Source organism: Schistocerca americana, chromosome 1, assembly GCF_021461395.2.
Source record: "Schistocerca americana isolate TAMUIC-IGC-003095 chromosome 1, iqSchAmer2.1, whole genome shotgun sequence".
Classification (NCBI taxonomy): domain Eukaryota; kingdom Metazoa; phylum Arthropoda; class Insecta; order Orthoptera; family Acrididae; genus Schistocerca; species Schistocerca americana.
This window is the reverse complement of record NC_060119.1, coordinates 983706730-983721278: the sequence shown is the minus strand read 5'-3', so window position 1 is coordinate 983721278 and position 14549 is coordinate 983706730.

Genomic DNA, 14549 nt, shown 5'->3' with positions numbered 1-14549 from the left:
GTGACCATCAGTTCTGATGTTAAGTTTCTCGCTGTTTTCATTCCTGCTACTTCTATTTACTTTCGTCTTTATTCGATTTACTGTCAATCCATATTGTGTACTCATTAGACTGTATATTCTGTTCAGGAGATCCTGTAATTCTTTTTCACTTTCGCTCGGATAGTAATGTCATTAGCGAATCGAATCATTGATATTCTTTCATCTTTAATTTTAATTCCGCTCCTGAACCTTTCTTTTATTTCCATCATTACTTCTTCGATTACAGGTTGAACAGCGAGGGCGAAAGACTACACCCTTGCCTTATACCCTTTTTTAATCTGAGCACTTCGTACTTGGTCTTCCGGTGTTATTTTTCCCTCTTGGTTCCTGTACACATTGTATATGACTCGTCTTATAGTTGCACCTCTTTTTCTCTTGCGGCACTTTACATCGTCGAACGCTTTTTCCAGATCGACAAATTTTGATTTTTCTTCACTCTTGCTTCCATTATCATTTACAACGTCAGAATTGCCTCTCTAGTGCCCTTAGTTTCCTAAAGCCTCAGGTAAGTGATCCTCAATATTCTCTTCCATTCTTCTGCATTTTAATCTTGTCAGAAGCTTGGATGCGAGAGTTATTAAGCTGACTGTGCGACAGTTTTCACACTTGACGGCTCTTGCTACCTGCAGAATAGAGTGGATGATGATTTTCCGAAAGCCGGATGGTATATCGTCAGTCTCATGCGTACATTCTACACACCAACGTGAGTGGTCGTTTTGTTGCCACTTCGCCCATTGATTTTAGAAATTCCGGTGGAATGTTATCCACCCCTTCTCGCCTTATTTTACATTAATTCGTGCAAAGAACATTTAAAATTCTGATTCTAATACTGGATCCCCTATCTCTTTTCTATCGACTCTTGTTTCTTCTTGTACCACGTCATCAGACAAGTTCTCCCCTTCATAGAGGCCTTCAGCGTACTCTTTCCACCTATCAGCTGTCTCCTCTGTATGTAATAGTGATATTCGCGTTGCATTCAATGTATAGAACGTATGTCTCATTCCACTTTCATCTGACAGGACTCGCGCGCTGTCGGGCAATGTTCCTAAATGGGTCGTTTAAAATGATCTCCTTCATAGAAAAAACATTGTTCTAGCAATAAAAGTAATTACAACATTTACTGTAGGATTTTGGGACGCTTACGCTTCACATATCTACTCATGTTTCCAATAGATGTAGATTTTAGACTTGCTAAATTTGTGTCTGGGTAATGGCATAATTTTACGTTTCGTGAATTTCGCAACTTAAAAAATCTCTCCGTGGTAGCCGCTTTCTGGAAAAGACTTATATTTTACCAAGATGTAACTGTATAGAACTACAATTTTTATCGGATAAATCATCCTGTGATAAAAATTGAAGTAATATCATTACGAATGTACTCTAACTTGGCAACATTATTATTTTGTTTGTCGATAGTGGCGGCTTCTTCCTTAAATTTTTTTGTTTGTCGGCAATCTTAATTGTTTATTTAAAAGCGAATAAGAGAATCAAGTGTGTAGTTAGATAAGCTAATTCCGTTGCGGCATTTCATTTTGGTCAAGGTTTACGACGCTTTCTTTTTTTTTCAGAATAAGAAATTTCTAATCGTTGTTTCGTATTTATTCTTAATTAACCTTGAAACGCCACTGAGATCATAAATCGTGTGCACACTGAGCGCCTTCATTTTGTACGCAGCCGGGCCCGACAACAGGTGGCTATCTAGGAGTCATCTAACGTATTACCTTTCAGCAGAAGTCAGCTATCACACTTCTCAAAACAGCAGGTCGCAGTCGAAAGTTGCCGGGGGACTTGTATTATGTATAACTCGTTCACAACGACGTTACGTAAATTGATGGGAAGCAGCGTCAGGCACAATTAAGGCGGCGAGACGTCGGCTCTGCGTCCTCTCGCCGTGCTCTGGCCGGGACGCCGGCTCCCTATCGAAGTGGGGCAGCGGCGCCAGATGGATGGGACGGGACGGCTCCACCTTCCCGATAAGGAAACCCGTTAAACGATTGTCCCCGAGAGCCGCGACACGTGTCGACGTGCGCGCCCGACACGCGTTCGGCCCGCTGCCGGCGAACCCGCGTGCTTCGCAACGCGCAGTCCACTCGCGGCAGTCGCCTGCCGCGGAACTGACACACACATGCTTCGTGGGGGAGTGCAAGCTGCGGGATGACACACTTCAAGAGAATGTTTACGTTCGATGCTAGCAGTTCTGCTTCTGCCGAGACTCACTGCCGAGTAGTCACAGTTACCAGAAACTAAGTCAGAAGTTGCCAAACACTATGCCTCTGATACTACCTCAGCCGCGCAGAGTGGCCGTGCGGTTAGAGGCGTCATGTCACTAATTGTGCGGGCACTCCCGCCGGAGGTTCGAGTCCTCCCTCGAGCATGGGTGTGTGTGTTGTTCTTAGTATAAGTTAGTTTAAGTAGAGTGTAGGTCTAGGGACCGATGATCTCAGCAGTTTGGTCCCTTAGGAATTCACACACATTTGAAAATTTTTGATACTACCTCACATACTTTCTGCGAAGCGCATGCGAGTTTTGGACGACGCGACGCCAGCATACTCTTTCCAAGAATGGGTAAAACAGAGATCGGTCATAGCTTTTCTTTTCCATCGCCAGTGGGAATTTTGTTCTGTTGGTCATTTGAAGAGTTCAGTTTGCGAAAGTCCGTTTGTCACGCCAAACGAGATGGTACGCAGTGAAGACACCAGTCGTGCTGCAAAACGCCAAGTGTGTGAGAACATGAAATCCATTTCAGTCTGAAATTAATGGAGAATCAGGGTCACCCTTGCCTTGAGACCCAGTGCTGAATTTAACATATGCAACGTAATTACTAACGCTTTAATTTATTGGCCTCAGCAGTGACTCTAGATGTGGGGAATGGACATAATATTTATCATTTAAAGGAAATGGTTTTGATAATAAACTAAAGATTTAAGTAACACTGCAACGGCCGCAGTTTCGAATCCTGCCTCGGGCATAGATGTGTATGATGTCCTTAGGTTAGTTAGGTTTAAGCAGTTCCAAGTTCTAGGGGACTGATGACCTCAGAAGTTACGTCCCATAGTGCTCAGAGCCATTTGAACCATTTAAGTAACACAATGGTTCATGATAACAGAGACACGAGTAATAATGCAACAAACCATAATTATGTGGATAACGGCTTTACAGAGATGTATCTTACTATGAGATCACCACACTAAAGCTCTGCGTTGGCAGAGTTACTGAAGGAAATGCAGTTGCGTAAAATCTCGGACTTAATTTTGTGAAACAGGTACAGTAACCTGACTGAGATGATGAGAGTGAATGTTTATCTGAAACCAACAGCCAAAAATCCTAGAGGTCCGAGGAACCACTGGCGCATATGAGCCAGTGATAGTTATCTCGCAATAACGACAATAGTCTCGCTTGCCCTAATATGCCACAGCTCTAAGCGAAGCTTTCCATATTCTTCAATGTACTGTGAGTAGAGTGGAGACACAGCGACACCGCGAATTGAGAGTGCAGCCGCAGCCGCAGCCGCGATTTGCGTCTCTTTGCCCTCCTTGACCGACTATATACAACCACCTGTTTCTCCAGTCTCCTCCCAGCAACTTACTCCTGTCTTCCTGCCAACAAAATAGCACCGCAAATCAACTTAAAACTTGCTAATCCGCCAGTGGCGTAATTGTTTATTTGACAATATTTCCTGCGCAGAAACGGCGATACTTCTACAAGCCAATGAGCCGAATTTCTTCCCCTCTTTTCTAAAAATCTTCCTTTCGAGTGGTACGTCCTCGTGATGTCACTACTAACACTCCACTCGGTGCTCATTCAGCCACCAGCCAGCTTCACACTACAGGTTCCGTGAAAATAGAAAACTTGCTACGAGGCTAGCAGCTGACTCTGCTGCAGCGTCCGCCTATTAAACCAATTCTGTTGTGTCGAGTTTGTAGGAAGATAGGAGATGTTTATATGCCCAAGCCACCTACCACAGCCGGCCGTAGTGGCCTTGCGGTTCTAGGCGCTGCAGTCTGGAACCGCGAGACCGCTACGGTCGCAGGTTTGAATCCTGCCTCGGGCATCGATGTGTGTGATGTCCTTAGGTTAGTTAGGTTTAACTAGTTCTAAGTTCTAGGGGACTAATGACGTCAGAAGTTGAGTCCCATAGTGCTCAGAGCCATTTGAACCACGTACCACAAGCTGACAGAGTTCCATCGTCTGGAATGAAGTCCTTTTATCTCAGCCGCCTGCAGACAGACCTATAAAAGGATTATCGTCTGTCCGCCTGCTCTTTGTATGACACAGCGACTTCTACCCCCTGGCAAGGAAGCGTGTGCCCTACTTGCTATTTCTTCTCCGTCTGTTTCTGCAAAGGCAGGCACGCCCACCGTCCCCAGTGGCACATTCCGCCGGACCTCGCAACGCGTCGGCTGTCTCATATTCACACCACACCTCACTTCTAAATTTAGCCCACAAAGCGAATGAATGTACCCAGAACCATGATATAGTACAAAAATGGTTCAAATGGCTCTGAGCACTATGGGACTCAACTGCTGAGGTCATTAGTCCCCTAGAACTTAGAACTAGTTAAACCTAACTAACCTAAGGACATCACAAACATCCATGCCCGAGGCAGGATTCGAACCTGCGACCGTAGCGGTCTTGCGGTTCCAGACTGCAGCGCCTTTAACCGCACGGCCACTTCGGCCGGCATGATATAGTACAAGAGGCTAAGAGAAGGAAGTGAAATCAGCTCACACAATCATTGTCATATCATGACTCCCCTTAAATTAATTCAACTCCCCTCCATTTGCATAATTAAAAGCGAGAAAAATGACAAGAGGCTAGCCGACGGGTTTGCTACGTTTCAAAATTGGTTCAAATGGCTCAAGTACTATGGGACACCGTGGTTCAGGTCGAAAAAAATCGATTTTCAGTTTTCATCATATTTCCATAGATTAAGGTTTTATTTAAGTACTCTGAAAAGGATTTTGCTAAAAAAAATTTTTTCGAGCATTTAAAGAGCATTTTCCTACCACGTGGGTTTATGTGCGACGCCCACTTCTCTGTCACCCACTTTTCTGCATTATTTTAGATCTTTATATCCCCTACAGTGCACGTTAGGAATTTTTTTTACTCCCGAGTGTGTTGCCTATCCTTGGAATGCAACGGTCGGTATTCTTTTGTTTCTGCTGTTTGTAAACAACGCGCTTTCAAACACGCGGTTAGTTTTGTTCAAGTGTGATTGCGAGTAGCTGTTATACTTACGTTTGTAGTGCTTGTTTACGTGTGTTTTGTCGTGTTTATTGAAGATGACGTAACGTAAAGGCAAGTGGCCCTTATGAAATCAATACTAGATTAATTTATGCCTTACGATCCAACGGCAAGGGCATGGCTGCAGGGAGAACATTTTGTTCAGTGATGAACTTACATGAACCACCAAAAAAATTTGAAAAACTGGCTGCAATATTAGAGAAAGCTGTATGTGAGGTCAGTGAGGAAAGCATGAAACTTGCTGTTAGGGAAGCAGTGGAAGAAAAAGATGGATGTTCGGATATTGCAGCTGCGCTTGATGGAAGTTGGCAGAAAAGAGGACATACTTCTCTGAATGGAGTAGCGACTGCCACGAATGTAGACACCGGTTAAGTGTTAGATGTGGAGATAATGTATAAATATTGCAAATATTGTAAAGTCAATGAACATAAAGAATACAACTGTGTAGCTAATTTTAAAGGAACAAGTGGTGGTATGGAAGTTCATGGAGGAAATGTCTGCATGGGCAGACACAGAACCCAAATGAACGTTTCAACAGCATAATTTGGAACCACCTTCCTAAAACTGTATTTGTAGGCATGCATACAATGAAACTAGGAGTTCATGATGCTGTTATTACATTCAGCTGTGGTAATATTGGAAAGTGTTGGGTACTGAAAAAGCTGGGAATTAATCCTGGTGAAAATATGATCACTGGGCTGCAACATTGCGATAAAATTAGGATAGCCGATACAGACAGGTCTGCGTGTAATATGGCCAAGAAAGCAAGACAAACATCCAGGAAGGTAAAAAAGAAGCTAGAAGACCTGATAGAGGCCAAAGAAGGGCCATCATATGCAGCAGGACAGTGTTAATTAACTGTAAGTAACAATTTTCAAAAGTTTTTTTTTTAAAGTCAATTTCCCGCAAACTAAAATTTTCAGTACATATGCCCCATTATATCAGAAACTATCATAGATAAATGAATGAAATTTTCAGAGACTCTGTATAACATAAAAAGCCACCTCTGGGACTACATTCATTAATATTCCCCTATTAGGGAGTTCACAAAAAAATATTTTCTGCAGAAAAAACTAAATATTTTTTGTTAATAAATTTAAAAAAGGATTTCTTAAAAACTATAAAATGGATAAAGTAGATTTTAGTGCAATTGACTCTATTAGCATCATATAACATACAGTAAAAATATGAAGGTCCTGCATCAGATAGTTTCTTCAGAAATGGGTCAAATACTTGCCTAAATTAACATGGGTTAGATAGGCAGGGTGTGGTCCCCTTAACATCTGAGGTCATCAGTCCCTAGACTTAAAACTACTTAAACCTAACTAACATAAGGACATCACACACATCCATGCCCGAGGCAGAATTCGAACCTGCGACCGCAGCAGCAGCGCGGTCATGGACTAAAGCCCCTATAACCGCTCGGCCACAGCTGCTACGTTTCAATGTGTTCTGGAGGAGAACGTTTAAAGGTGCCGTCTGCATATTCTGACTTAGGTTTGCTGTCGTCTTCTTAGATTAGTTCATGTTAAAACCAGCATGGTTTTGCCACATCCAGTCCTTTCATTCGCTCTTATCAGAGGAATCTAGTATTCCGTTTGCAGCAACCTTGATGTGCCTAAGCGTGAAACGCTAATACCAGAGTGTAGTTGACGTCCTTATGGACGTAGTTCTTACGATTATCAAAGTCGCTGAAATGTGCCATGTAATGGTATGGGATTGTTTTATTACCCATATTTTGACAGGGGATAATGTTTCTTTCTTTTCTATCAGAACCCATCTATCATGGCACAAGATACATGTGACATCTCTGACGCAAAAGTATCAGTTGCTGTCATAAGGCTGTGCATTTGATGACAAAAAAATAATAATCCAACACCTCCCTGAACAATAGAAGTTTATCAATAGCCTTCTCGTCTTCTCGTATACTTGTTCGAGCCATTTTTGTTAAGACTTTATGTCGTACTTATGGCAACACTGCGTAGTTCATTACGTCAAAATGTTAAATTAATAAAGGTTATTGGCATTGTCTCAGCAAATTGTACTGCTGCTCTTCAGTCTTTGTTGGGCGGTTCAATCTTAAATTTACCGTTTAATTTGTCGTTAAGTGTGTGGAGGTGTACAAAACTTTATCTAGGGGATAAAATGTCTAACTGTAAGAAATATCATTGTTTACGAATGAAGCAGGATAGTTTTATGCAGTTGTTTACCTTGACTCTGGAGGAGACGAGTTGAAATCTTCGTTTCGGTCATCCGGAGTAGGTTTTACAAACCTTTCCTCACTCTTTAAAGGCTGTATTTCGTGACGACCGCATCTTTACCTTATCCTTCTCCCACTCGTCTTTACAGTGATATTGTTAACCGAGTGCGCTAATCGAAAGTTTGTCATGCATAGGAAACTTCAAGTAACGCTTAAACTTTCGTTTCAGTTTTGTCTGGTGTTCTGTGGCTTGCACGTGGATTAATACTTATTACTTAAACGCACCTTCCAGCAGAAAGCTGCAAGGGAGGAGAGAAGGTAGGATGTCTCGTCGCCGGATGACGAACTCATCACAGACGGAGCTGTATCTCCGGCTGGAAAAGGACAGGGCAGAAAATCGATCCATACGTTCACAGTATTTTATTCATAGCGAACACTTGTTTCTGGGAGCAGCCACAGGACGCTATTAGCGGTGAAATCGTTTGGGGAACAACAGTGTCATTAAGCGTCTGGGTGATAATAACACATCCACTGGCAAGAAATATGACCAGTAGCTACTCTGAAGAGTCTCATTATTGAGTTTTGAAAAAAACTGAAAATTTCGTGGCGTGTGGGTTTTACAGTACCTAATTCGACTGTTCGAGATAGATTGATACAGTAAATTGCAAAATTTCCGGTCGGTTAAGATAGAGCTCATCAAGGCACGAGCTTCTATCAGCGGTGATCGGTGCAGTTTGTAATCTCTATCCAGACAAATACTAAATTCCCAATAATAATTCGTGACGCTTCCGACAATATTGCCGCCAGCTACGGTGCATGCAGTATGGTGTAGTGGTTAGCATCGCTGATTGGCGCTCTTCGGTTCGCCCTGTCAAATCTTACTCCCCGTTTGTCGTTTGTGGAATGTTCTTTAAGTGTCTTATATTTCCAATGTTTGTATATTCTGCAGTAGTCGATGTCTGTATGACACCAGCATTCTGGAATGTTCGGTAGTTACGTGAATACTTGTACTCTCTGTTCTGGCTCTAGTTTAGTGGCAATAATAAACGTGCTTTCTTTTCTAAGTGTACTTCATTGACGACCCTGCCATTGAATTTGGTTCTGATTGTGGTTTCGATGTGAAACGCGGGGTACTTCAAAACATCTACGCGGTTGGTGCATAATTTCCTATCGTGTTTCCATAAGTTTAATAATATACGCAACAGATACACGTAACAGAGACTTAAGTTATCAATAATATATTCTACTTCACTATTTACATCCGTTTGTCAACAGTGGGCTAGGTTTTCGATTCCGCGACTGTAGAAATCACATCTTTTCGAGGGGAAGAACTCGTGAACCATGTACGGAGCGCATTTTCATTCGCAAAGGAAATTCCTTGATCGTCGTTCGATAGAAAGCGGGAAAGGTGAGAATCTGAGGGCGCAAGATCAGGTGAGTAAGATGTCAGCAGTGATGGCTACACCTCAGGGAAGCAATTCGTAGCACAACACACCGTCGCTGTTCCACCAGACGCGTAACATCATCTTTTGTGGATGCGCGCAGGTCTTTGTACTGGGAGTTGCTGCTTTGTTTGGGGTCAATCATTCCTATCTTCTCCTTATGTTAGCATAAAGACATCATTTCTCGTCACCAGTAAAGTTACAAGATAGGAATGGTCGGTGTTGTACACGAGCGAGTTGATGACGAGCAAGCAGAGATTCCCTATTGGCCACCCGCTAATTTTTATGATTTTGGCTTAGAGCTGCAGGATCCATACACGTGATTTGTGAACCTTATCCGTTGCATGCAAAAGTCACACGATGGCAGAATTATCACAATTAACACATTTTCCGGTTTCAGAGTACAGTGACGTGGATCATTGTGGATTAATGCGTTTAAACGACCTTCATCAAACTCCGAAGGTCTTCCTGAACACCGACAGTCACTAATGTGAAAGTGATGCTCCTTAAAACGAGAAAGCCATTCTCTTGCCGTGGTCTGTCCAATGGCATTATCCCTATACAAGACGCAAATGTTCCTGGGTGGCTACGCTGCTGTGGCAGATGAGCGCATTTATTGAACTCAAACGGAAGCATAAGTTAGAAATGTTACGATTTCTCTACTTCACGTACAATTTTCTAGCGTCCACGGCTCCACTCACTATCCCCAAATGACAAAATGACAGTATTCATACTCAAATAGCAACAGTCACTACAAATAAAAAAAACATGACAATCGATAAATAAACCTATAGCAAGCGGAACACCAACATGCAAAATAAAAATGTTACGAACTTTTGTACCAACCTAATATATCACCGTGTATCCAATTAGACAACGTAAAAGCCGTCGCCTATACTGACAGCAAACGGAATACAAGCAATACACCATTCCTAAGATCCGTATATTCGAGATATATGTGGATTCCAAAACAGCAATAAGCCAGCTGTACAATGTTTTCTGGAGATGCTAGTCAGGATCCGATAAAAGTGATTGAAAGAATTCGACCGAATTGCCAAATACGACATGATGAGGTATGACATGATGTGCTTGGCAAATGTACTTTTACTCTAACAACACAGCCCAGCAGTGGTTTGAGAACAACGAAGAGAAGCTCAATAGTTGCGTCAAATTCCAGGAGAACTGAAGAAAACGTTCGGTGACAATTAGCAGCAAGCAGCGGAAGAATAATAGAAGAACGGCGTCAAACGTTACTGGGAAACTACACAGTGATAGCTACAGAAAGCTTTGGCCTCATGTCACATTGTATATCCGAATGTGATAGAAGCTCACAATATCTCGCACTTGATGAAGGGATACGCAAAAAACGTGTACCAAGCTCTTCTGGTGAAGGATATCACAGTGACGAGAGAAATTCGTCAAACGTTGCCAGAGAATCGAGGAACTGCAACAGAAAAAGTGTCTGACGAAGCAGAGGTAACCGACTGCCGAATGTGGTCCCTGTGCAAATTGTGGAAGACCACCATAAACACTCATCTCTCATAGGACAGACAATGAAGGAAGTTGTGGAGCAGTGTATTTTGCAGCCAGAAATGTCGAACCGAGCACAAAGACATACCAGCCATGAATGTCGACCCGATATGTCACAAGGTAATAGAGAATGTTGAAGCAGAGTCAGCTGTGCAGGCTCGGCCTTCTATCGATCTCGCCCCTCGTTGACGATCTGTGTTTGGATAACTTTGGAGGCACGCTGGTGGCGCTATCGCTGGGGACTGAATCTGCCAATCAGTAAGGATTTTGGCCGTGAGTATGTGGCGTGCAGAGCGATTCGGCCTAGGGCGAGAGAGGTTTGGAGTTCTGAATGGTACACGAGAGGACGAATCGGCTCCTGTGACGGCGCCGAGCTCGATTCATACTGTCGGTTATGGCGTGCCCTGTGAAGGGATTTCCGTGAGTGAGTATGATATTTCGAAAAGAACACCAGTAAACTGGAGGTTATTTCACCAGTTATATGCTAGTGAAGGCGGCCTGGTCTCTTGCAGGTTTAAGGAGTGGAAGGATGGCGGCCATCTTGCCGAAGTTAAGTAACTTGCGCGTAAGTCCTTACCTCTCGCTCTCCCTCTCCTCCCCTATCCCCTCCCCCCTCCTCCCGCCCCACCAGTGGGGTTTATGCAACGAACACTCAGAATTAATAGAAGCTGTTTAAAAGTAACTTGCTTAAAATCTGATCAGCGAATTTTGGTAAATCGTAGCTGCCTATTCAGTACTGTTAATTGTTTTAAAATTCTGTACCTTGTGTATGAACTGAGTGACTGTGGGTATATTAATTGAAGCCGTTTGTAAGTCACTTGCTTAAGATCCAATCAGTGAATTTTGGCTAAGTGTAGCTGTTAATTCAGTGACTGTTAATTGTTTTAAAATTTGTACTGTGTGTGTACTGAATGCAGTGGGTATTTTTTTTCTGTCTACTGAATGACAGACGGATCGTGATTAACAGCAGTTGTTTAAAAGACATTTGCTTAAAAGCTGGTCAGTGGACTTTGGATAATTGTAGCTGTCTGTTCAGAGACTGTTAACTGTTTTTAAAATTCTGTACCTTGTGTGTATACTGAATCTCGGTGAGTTCATAATGAATTGCAGCAGTTTAAGGGTCATTTGGTTAAAACAAAATGCTCAGCGAATTTTGCTAACTTTAGCTCATTACGAACTTCCAGCATGCTGGAGTAACTTGATTCAGCAAATTCTGTCAATCCAAATTGCAAATATTTCATTTTGTATTCCATGACTAGTTTCGTGCGGAGACCTATTTACAAATACTTTTGGAAATTCTGCACTTTTGGTGTAGAGTTACTGTCTCGTGGCTCATAATTAGTGGCAACTGTTTAAAAATCATTTTGCTAGTCTGCTGAGTCAGTTTTATTGCTGATCGTTTAACAACTCGTTTTGACTTTAAGAAAGGCAAGTTATGTACTAAAGACGATGAACGCCGAAGCAGTTATGTGGAGACCCCAGTCCTTCCATTAGAGTGATCTGATGCCAAATCTTCCCGTCCGAATTCCTAGTTATCAACTGGTAACCTACAGCATGTATAGCATTCAAGTTCAGGGCACACACTGGGTGAATCACCTTGGCTATTTAAAGCAGGCGTCCCTCAAGCCCGACGAAATTGCTGTTGTTGATAGCTTAATTAGCCAATTTGTGGACCTAGCGGTAGATCCGACTCTTCTCACGTTAGGTGACCTAAGCAGCGTAAGCGAGAGGGACGGTGTAGGTGATATTTCACGCCGTCAGGAGAGTGGGCAGGAAAGCGAGGGTCCAGTAAATGTGATCCCTTCTAATGTTTATGCTAGGTTGCCAAACCCCATTTTGCATCTACTTCAAGGGATTAACGGGCTTTCTATCGAGCAGGTTGAAGAGGTTGAATTTGTGTTATGGGAACGGTTCGGTCTGAATCTCATGCTGATGCATTGTGCCTTTCACATGCCATTGTTCTTCATCTTTTTTATCCATTAACCTGCGGAGGTTCACGGAAGATTTTCTCTGAAATCCCTTCGCGATTTGAGATAGCGCGTTATTCAGCTGAAGTTGTCATCCCGGATCAGGCATGAGTTGGAGTGCTAGCGTTTTTGGCTTGTGCAATACCAGCACGAGACCTGCCTAAATACGCTGATGAGGTCCACACTGCTGTGCTAGCTCTGGGCTTGCAAGTAGTTGAAGGTGATGTGGCTAAGACCATATTTGAAGGCATGAAGCCTTAGGACCGGTTACGTGTGGCTTTTTCTACGAAACCTACCATCTTCGTTGGGATAGATTTCTTGGTCGCCGAGGTGCAATGTTAAGATTTGCTAATGAGCAACGGAAGCCAGACGGTCGCCTAGTTACTCCATCTTAGGGCAACCGGCAGGAGGCCTTTGCGCTCAGTAAGGTTAAACGTAAGGCCTGTCTTAGGTGTGGTGATAGTAGACATTTTGTGCGTTCACGTCCGATGAAGCGGGGCCGGTGTCTGATCATCTGACGCCATAAGACACCGGTGGCAAGAGGTACCCGTCTTTCTGTTAAGAACTGCTCCCACATGAGAGCATTACAAAATTTGATGCTTCCTCATGTTCATGCCCGCTTGAATAATGAGCATATGTGCTCTCTTTTGAACTCTTAGAATTCTGTTTCACTACTTGATTATAATTGGTACCTCGAATTATGGAATTTATGTAGTATGCCTCCTCTGTGCCCCCCACATCAGAGATATCATGGGGTTAATAGACAAGAGTTACTCTTAGTGGGGAGCTTCGGGGCAAGTTAGCCATACTGGAGTTTATATGGCCTGTCAACATTGTCACTGCTAAGAATTTGTCAGTTAACTTGATACTGAGTTGTAAATTCATTCAGCGTACCAGTCTGGTTCTTGTTTATCATTTTGCCTAAATGAAAGGATAGCATCATGTTCATGTCGCGCTGTCACCCGATTCGTAAAGTCCAGTCGCGTTCGTCTGAGTTTGCCACTGATCATTTGGAACCTGGTGAGGCTAGGCAACTTTTGAGCGTATCATTCCATGTAGGCTTTCATGGCCGGCGTCTTTATCAGTAAACTCTTCCGGGCTAAGTTGCCGTGGTCGATCTGTAGAACTTCTTCTCCCTGGCGTTTCGTTCTCAACTACGGAGAACATCTTCCGAAGTGAGTCTACGACACTCTTGAGCGTGTTATCCCGATTTCCCGACGTCCTGAGTAATAAATTAGCGTCACGAGTAAGATCCGATATGAGATTCGCTTGGTTGACGACATGCCTGTTTGTCAGGTGCCATACAGATTATTCCCATCCAAGATGCAGATTTTGCACACGGTAATTAATAACATGCTCCGAAATGGTGTCATTAGATCTTCGACTTCTCCCTACGCTTCACCCATTTCTATTGTTCCTAAAGAACAGAGTGGCGTTTATCGGCCAGTCGTCGATTATAGGGCACTCAACCAGAAGGCCGTCTTGGAATCAGTTCCGTTTCCCGACCTTCACACTTGGCCCCTAACCGAAGATTCCAAATCAGTAACTGCCTTTTGTTCAAATGGTTCAAATGGCTCTGAGCACTATGGGACTTAACATCTGTGGTCATCAGTCCCCTAGAACGTAGAACTACTTAAACCTAACTAACCTAAGGACATTACACACATCCATGCCCGAGGCAGGATTCGAACCTGCGACCGTAGCCGTCACGCGGTTCCAGACTGTAGCGCCTAGAACCGCACGGCCACACCGGCCGGCCTGCCTTTTGTACTGGAGGAACCTTTACGAGTTCAATTGAGTTGTTGTGGACTGTCTACGGGCGCAGCCGTGTCGTCTCGTCTTTTGAATCATGCTTTGGGAGATATTAAGTCCGTTTATAGCTATGTTGACGATGTGGTGGTTTACAGTGCCACGTTTGCTGAGCATCTGGACCACCTCGAACTTTTGTTACCTCTTAGGGAGGCTGGGCTTACTGTCAAGCCTTCTAAGATTATCTTGGATCACCCTTGTATATACTTTTTGGGTCACCTGGTTCCGTCTCCAGGAATCAGCATTGATCAGGAGCGTACTACAAGTACTACAAGTTCCTTGCGTACCTCCCCTCACCCCCCCCCCCCCTCCCCCAAG